This window comes from Eptesicus fuscus, chromosome 21 (assembly GCF_027574615.1).
Source record: "Eptesicus fuscus isolate TK198812 chromosome 21, DD_ASM_mEF_20220401, whole genome shotgun sequence".
Taxonomy (NCBI): Eukaryota; Metazoa; Chordata; class Mammalia; order Chiroptera; family Vespertilionidae; genus Eptesicus; species Eptesicus fuscus.
The window spans coordinates 29026225-29034085 of record NC_072493.1 but is presented as its reverse complement, the minus strand read 5'-3'; positions in this window follow the sequence as shown (position 1 = coordinate 29034085).

The following is a 7861-nucleotide window of genomic DNA, read 5'->3' as shown; positions in this document are numbered from 1 at the left end:
CTTTTAATCATTTAGTTCTGTGCTACCATCACTCCATGCATCCACGGAACTCTTCATCTTGTAAAATGGAAACTGCACCAATTAAACAATAACTCTCCGTCCCCTCCTCCGCTACAACCACTACTTTAGTTTCTCTATGATTTGACTTCTGTTTAGGATTTGGAAAGAAGTTCGGTGGGATCAGAGGTGAAGTGACTCAGTCTGACAACTGCTTCCAGGAAACAGCTGACTTTGAACTAGATTTTGAAGGATAAGTTCCTGTCTTGTCAATGTAAGAGGAAAATAATTCCTGACAGAAATAAGAGCATATACCATCTAAGGATGCTAGGAGCTCCACATTTTCTCTGCAGACCTCTGTTGTTACCAGTCTACTTGCACACTGGATTCTGATTTGCTTTCTGGAAACATAGACTTCATTATGTACTCTTCTACTTCAAAATGTACAGTAACTTATTATCTGAGGTATGAGGGTCAAATTCTTCAACCTGCCACTCAAAATTCTACATTTTTATTTGACAGTGGAACTATTTATAATTAAAGCTAATCTTCAAAATCTCTTCCCGCCCATCTAAATAAATTAAATGAGAAGTTATTTTTAACTCTGAATTAAACTCCCTGGCAGGGAAGATGACTCTGATCTCTACTAGTATACTACTAAATTGTAGGATACAGAGGATGGATCTCAAACTCAATAATGTGTTAACCTATTATAGTTACACAGGCAAGGAAACATTATTTTGGGGGAGAGCTATTTCTATAGGTCTTCATATAATTCTGAATCTTTTCATAATGAAATTTGTTAGAAGTGTGAAAACCTCCAATTCCTTCCAAATATTAGATCTATCAACAAAAGGGCTCCTGAGTCTCTTCACTCTTACAACCAATTATACAGGGTAGAGCAAAAGTAGATTTATAATTGTGAGTTGCAAAAGTTTACTCTTGTATTATTATTTATTAATTACATTTTCCATACAAAGAACTTTGCCCCATCATATGCACCTGATTACAGTAGTCATATGTTGCTACCAAGCACTTAAAATGTGGCCAATGTAACTGAGGAACAGAATGCTTAATTTTAGTTAAATTTAAAACCTAGCAGTGTAAAATATTTTCTTCTTTTATATGTTTTATTATTTTGGAAGGACTACATTTTATTTAACTGAAATTTAGCATTTGAGTTGAGAAGGGCTATAAGTGTACAATACATATCACATTTCAAAGATTTGGAGCAAAAATAAAAGTAAAATATATATATTTTTAAAATATATATTTTTATTGATTTCAGAGAGGAAGGGAGAGAGAGAGTAACATCAATGATGAGAGAGAATCATTGACCGACTGCCTCCTGCATGCCCCCTAGTGGGGAATCAGGCCTGCAACCCTGGGCACGTGCCCTTAATTGGAATAAAACATGGGACCCTTCAGTCCCCAGGCTGACGTTCTATCCACTGAGCCAAACTGGCTAGGGCAAAGTAAAATATCTTAATTTTTTATATTGAGGACATGTTATAGTTTGGATGTATTGGCTTAAATAAAACCTAGCATTAAATTAATTCCATCAGCTTGGCCAGCATGGCTCAGTGGTTGAGCATTGACCTATGGACCTGGAGGTCATGGTTTCTTTCCTGGTCTGGGTATGCCCTGGTTACAGGCTTGATCCCCAGTGTGGGGCATGCAGGAGGCAGCCAATCAATGATTTTCTTTCATCATTGATGTTTTATTTCTCTCTCTCTTCCTCCCTGAAATCAATAAAAATATATTTAGGAAAATTCAATCAGTTTGTTTTTTTAATGAGGCTGCTAGAAAATTTAAAATTAAATATCTGGCTTGCATTTCCCTCCTTTCCTCCCTTCTTCCCCTACCATCTGTATAGGTTTCTGTTATTTTGTTTCTTTGGCAAATACCAGAAATTGATAAAGAGTTATTAAATACTAGAGGCCCGGTGCATGAAATTCATGCACTGGGGGTGGGGGTCCCTCAGCCCAGCCTGCACCCTCTCCAATCTAGGACCCCTCAGGGGATGCCCGACTGCCAATCTGGGACTGCTGGCTCCCAACTGCTTGCCTGCCTGCCAGCCTGATCACCCCCTAACCACTCCCCTGCCAGCCTGATAAATAACTGCTCCCCTGCTGGCCCGATTGGCCCCAACTACCCTCCCTTGCCAGCCCAATTGCCCCCAACTGCCGTCCCCTGCTGGGCTGGTTGCCCCCAACTGCCCTCCCCTGCAGGCCTGGGCCCCCCCCAACTGCCCTCCCCTGCAGGCCAGGTCCCTCGCAACTGCCCTCCCCTGCTGGCCTGGTCACCCCTAACTTCCCTCCCCTGCAGGCCTGGCCCCCCCCAACTGCCCTCCCCTGCCAGCCCGGTCCCCTGCAACTTCCCTCCCCTGCCAGCCTGATCACCCCTAACTGCCCTCCCCTGCAGGCCCAGTCACCCCCAACTGCCCTCCTCTGCTGGCCTGATTGCCCACAACTACCCTCCCTTGCCGGCCATCTTGTGATAGCCATCTTTGACCACATGGGGGTGGCCATCTTGTGGCAGCCATCTTTGATCACATGGGGGCAGCCATCTTGTGCGAGGGTGTGAGGGTCAATTTGTACATTACTTCTTTATTACATAGGATAATGGAGATTTATTAGAAGGATGCCAGGTAGTTTATGGAAGTAAAGCTGGTCTGAGAATAAAGCCAAGTTAAAAGGACAGAAACTAAGGTAGCCCAGGGATCTAGGAAGCAGGAATTTAGTGCCACTGCAAGAATGAAGAACACCAACTGATTTCTCTGTTCTTGGGACATTCTACTCAAGTTTTCAAAATCTAGAAGAGAGTCTCATAGAGCCTTAGTTAAGAGAGGACAAGATCTGATTTATAGTCCCTGTAGGAGTATACAAAATGGGAGAAGGTAATTTTTTAAAGAAAAATTGGCTATAAGAGGTAATCCTTATAGCCAAAACAGCAATGCCAACGACAAATATCTAAGGCAGGAAAGTAGAACATTATATTGACACAGCCCTGAAGGACAAATGGTAGAATGTTAGTTGAGAAACTCATATCCAACATCTAATCTACCCTTTCTCATAAAAATGTACTCCCTCTTCCTGCTCCCTCTTTCATTTATTTTTTAAAAAATATTTTTTTATTGATTTCAAAGAGGAAAGGAGAGGGAGAGAGAGAGATAGAAACAATGATGAGAGAGAATCATTGATCGGTTGCCTCTTGCATGCCCCACACTGGGGATCGAACCCATAACTCGGGCATGAGCCCTGACCGGGAATCAAGCCATGACCTCCTGGTTCATATGCTAGATCGATGCTCAACCACAGAGCCATGCCGGTCAGGCTCCCCTATTTCATTTAATAAACAAGTATTTATTGGTTGCCTGTTGTGTAAATTGGGACTCTAGGTCAATTAGCTTAAAAATCTAGTGTAATACATCCCTTTAGTTACTTATCAACTATTTGTGGTTATCTTGTGGCTATCTTAAATTGAGCATTAGTACTGGAAGTGGCCTTATAGAACATCCAGGTAATTCCTGAACATCCGTCAGTGGCTATGACCAGAGGAAATTAGAACACTTCAAAACCAAAAATTTCTGATTTTTGGATGATTCTGAGGGTCATCCACAATTAGAAAACTATTGAGCTAGATGAATCTCCTAATTATATATACCAAAGTACATCAACTCAGAATTCATATTTATTGTGTCCTATTCATTCTTTTCCATTGTCGTGAGCCTGTCCCTGAATTTAATGGCTAAATCTTACTATTTTATGACTGTCTGACTTCCATAGACTCCTGTTTTTTTTTATGTCTCCTGCCTTTTTCATTCTTTAATACATATTTTTGATAATCTCATGTTCCTAGCCCTTAATAGGTGTTGGGGAAACTACTCCTGCCCACTGTCCGTGTATGACACAGACAAGGATATAGGTCCTAATCTGGATTTGAGAAGATTGGAGAGCCTTTCTTGGGGAAGTAACATCTAAACAGAGTTGACAAGATAGTTAAGAGTATTCCAGACGAAAAAGGGAAAGGGGCAGGAGAAATGAAGGAGTGTTTCAGTCAGATGGAAAGGCATTTGAATAATGCTTATTGTGTAAGTGAAAAATTTAGAGATACAAGGTAGGGCCAGATCTTAAAGTTGCTAAGATTTTGAAAATTTCTGTAAAACTATTGAACTATGTTGCGTAGGAAAATGACATCATTTAAAAATTATACAATTAGAATTGTATCATCTTTGAGATCACTTTGGTTGAAAGTGAAATAGGGAAATGGAGGAAGGAAAAACAAAACAAGGCAGGGAGAAAGTCATAAATCAGAGGGCTGGGAGAGAATAAACAGTCTTCTCTTTACCTACCTCAAGTTCTTACTCATAAAAAAGAAGAGGTCAGGTTATAGAAGTCAAAGCTAGTAGTAAAAAGGAGGCTGTGGGGACTTTGAACCAAGCCAAATTAATGGCTCTTCCTATTGTATATCACTCTAAGAATATGAGTCACACAAGTACAAAAAGCCAATTATTTAAAAAATACATATATATATATATATATATATATATATATATATATATATATTTAGAGAGAGAGGAAGGACGAGGGAGTGAGAGAGAAACATCAATGTGAGAGCAGAACATCAATCAGTTGCTGCCTCCTGAATGCCCCCTACCAGGGATCCACCTGAAACCTTGTGGTGCACTGGACTATGTCTAATCAACTGAGATACTCTGGTCAGGTCCCATTATTTTCTTAATAGGACAGTTAATTGTTAATCTTCTGTTATTTATAACTTGTAGTAAGTTTTGCAGACATCAAAATATACTAATAAATCTTCATTATCCTATATATTATTTATTTCTGCCTTTTGGAGAAATGTTTCCTGTTCTAACTTTAAAATAGTAACAATAACCTGCTCTAAATACCTACTTGTTTGCTGTGAATAGACTGAAAAATCAATGAGTGCAATTCAGCCCTCTTGCCAGGGGGTATAGGCTGATTGAGAGTGAATTCTTAATTCTGATGCTGGTTCTGAGTCCTTGTCTGGTGTTCTTGTCATAGTTGGAAATTCCTGGTCTAGAGGGCATGGACAATCCAGGACAGGGATTTTAATGACAAAAGTGAACAACTAAAGGAAAAAAATGAAGTTCTCTTTTTGAATCCCTGTAAGGTATAAAACAAGGCAACTAGTAATGATGTTTTGTGATAAAAAGGAAAAGACTTTTAATTAGATTACTTTGATTAAAATGACTAGCTTTTCCAATCATTGCAACCAATACAAAAATATAGAAAGGTCCTAAGTAGAAAATGAATGTCTCACCTACTTCATTCCAACTCCCATTCCTCAGAGGGCAACCTCTGAAATCCTTTGGCTTTTATTTATTTATTTTTTTAAATTGGTTTCAGAGATGAAGAAAGAAGGAGAGAAAGATAGAAACATCTATGATGAGAGAGAATCTTGGATTGGCTGCCTCCTGCAAGTCCCCCACTGGGGATCAAGCTCATAACCCGGGTACGTGCCCTTGACCGGAATCGAACCTGGGACCTTTCAGTTTGCAGGCCAATGCTCTATCCACTGAACCAAACTGGCTAGGGCGTGAAATCCTTTGGCTTTAAAAGCACTAAAAGAATACTCTTTATATAAACTCTATATCTGGTTTGTTTTTTTTTAAAAAGGTAACTTCTTAACAGTAAAAAGGCATTGCAAAGTGTGATAATCTCTTTTCTTAGATATGCATACAGGTATTTTTTTGTTTTATTCTGTTTTTCTGTGTTTCATGAGATTTGTCCATGACTTACTACCACCATTGGGTGGCAGCCTAAATTGCAACCCCTTAAGAAGTTAATTTATTCTTAGCATTGGATTCTGTGAAAGTCATCTTGAAAATTACAACTTTGCATAGATGTTTTTAAATGAAGTGTTGAATAAATTTTTCCTCTTGTTTCTAACAAGAATGTGTGTGTGTGTGTGTGTGTGTGTGTGTGTGTGTGTGTGTGAGAGAGAGAGAGAGAGAGAGAGAGAGAGAGAGAGAGAGAGATAAAGCCACTGAACCCTTTTAACTCTGTAAGGATCACATGAAATAATGTATGTGAAAATACTTTACCAAATGTATAAAACTGTGCAGATATGAAAGAATGGTTATTATTACAGCATGGATGCAGGTTGCTTTTATTGCCACTTTTATTGGCATGGTTGCTTTTTTAAATGGAGTAGTCTATGTGAATTAACAAACCCCCAGATCTGCAAAAACTATTCCACATCTTTATTTTCTTTAAACCCACTAAATCCAAATCTAAGATCTCATCATACTTCTGGGCTGGCAGGAATTAAATCTAAATATTTATTAGTGCTCTCTTGTCCCAAATGTTGTGCAAAGCACAAGTGAAGGTCCCTCTAGTCATTGATCATTGGATCTCATTGGATAATATAGAGATGGCCTTGGTAGAGCCAGGTTGGTCCTTTTATATTCTGCTCCTCCATACTTCTAGTCCATGCTTGGTATTCAGGAATCTCTGAAAGGACTGGGGCCAAGTGTCCAACCTCTTCAGGTGCACTGCACAGACTGTCCCTTGTCTTGCTAGATTCTGTGTCTCATGAGATTTTCTGAATTGTGACCTCTTCCCAATATTGAGAAAATGTTTCTACTTCCCTTTTGCTTCCCTAAAAGGTACTCTAGTTTTCCCATTTGCCTCCAATCCACATGGACATTGCTCTTTAGTGAGTGTAGATTTTAACAAGAGTCAGGAAGAACTAGAATCCAAGCAGCTTCTGCTCAATGTCCTATAGAATATTATAATATTGGCTGCCTTATTGGAACTATTGAGGAGTGCATAGAGCAAAATAAAGACTAAAGACAAAATATTATTCTGGTCCAGTGGCATAATAAAAGCCTTTTCTTAGCTTCAGCAAGGCACAGTTTTGGTGAGTGTACTCCAGATTGTGTGTGTCCTTTTTTTTTCTGGTTGAACAGAGCACATATACTTGATTTGTTGACAGTACATAGACTAAAAACTTTTTCTTTTTTCATCCAGCTGCAATAATTCTAATATAAGAGAACAAGGAGAACAATTCTTCATTAACACTAAAAAGCAACAATTACAATAGTTTATAATTTATAGTGGCTGATGAATACCTCCTATAACATTAGTGAACATTGCTTCTCCAGGCTGGTTATTTTATTTGGACTTTTATGACAACATTCAAACTACAAGGGAGCTAAGGTTTTTGTTTGTTTGTGCTGCCTAGGGGATAGGTGTTAGTAATGATAGTGTTGTTGATTAAATTATCTATTCAGAAATTAATTGCTGTAATTTAAATGTATAGCTGTTTGATATTTAGTAGATACATTTTAAGACTAGTAAACTTAAATATTTTATTACAGAAAATTTCAAAAATAGAGAATATTTTAAGTATCACCCATATATTCATCAACCAGCTTAATTATCAACTTATGGCTAATTTTATTTTGTTTATGTCCCCTCTCTCTCTACATTTTTCTTCTCTTCATCCCTCTTCCAATTATTTTGAAGCCAGTCATAGTTATCATATACTTTATTTGTAAATATTTCAGTAGATATCTCTAAATGGTAAGGAGTTTAAAAAAACATAATCACAATACTTTCATCACATTTAAAAGTGAAACAATGAGCCCTCGCCAGTTTGGCTCAGTGGATAGAGTGTCAGTCTGCAGACAAAAGGATCCCAGGTTTGATTTGGTCAAGGGCATTTACCTTTGTTGCAAGCTTGATCCCAGCCCTCCTTGGGGGCGTGCAAGGGGCAACCAGTTGATGTGTCTCTCACAAATTGATATTTCTCTCTCTCTCTCCTCCTCCCTTCCATTCTCTCTAAAGATCAATGGAAAAATATCCTCAGGCGA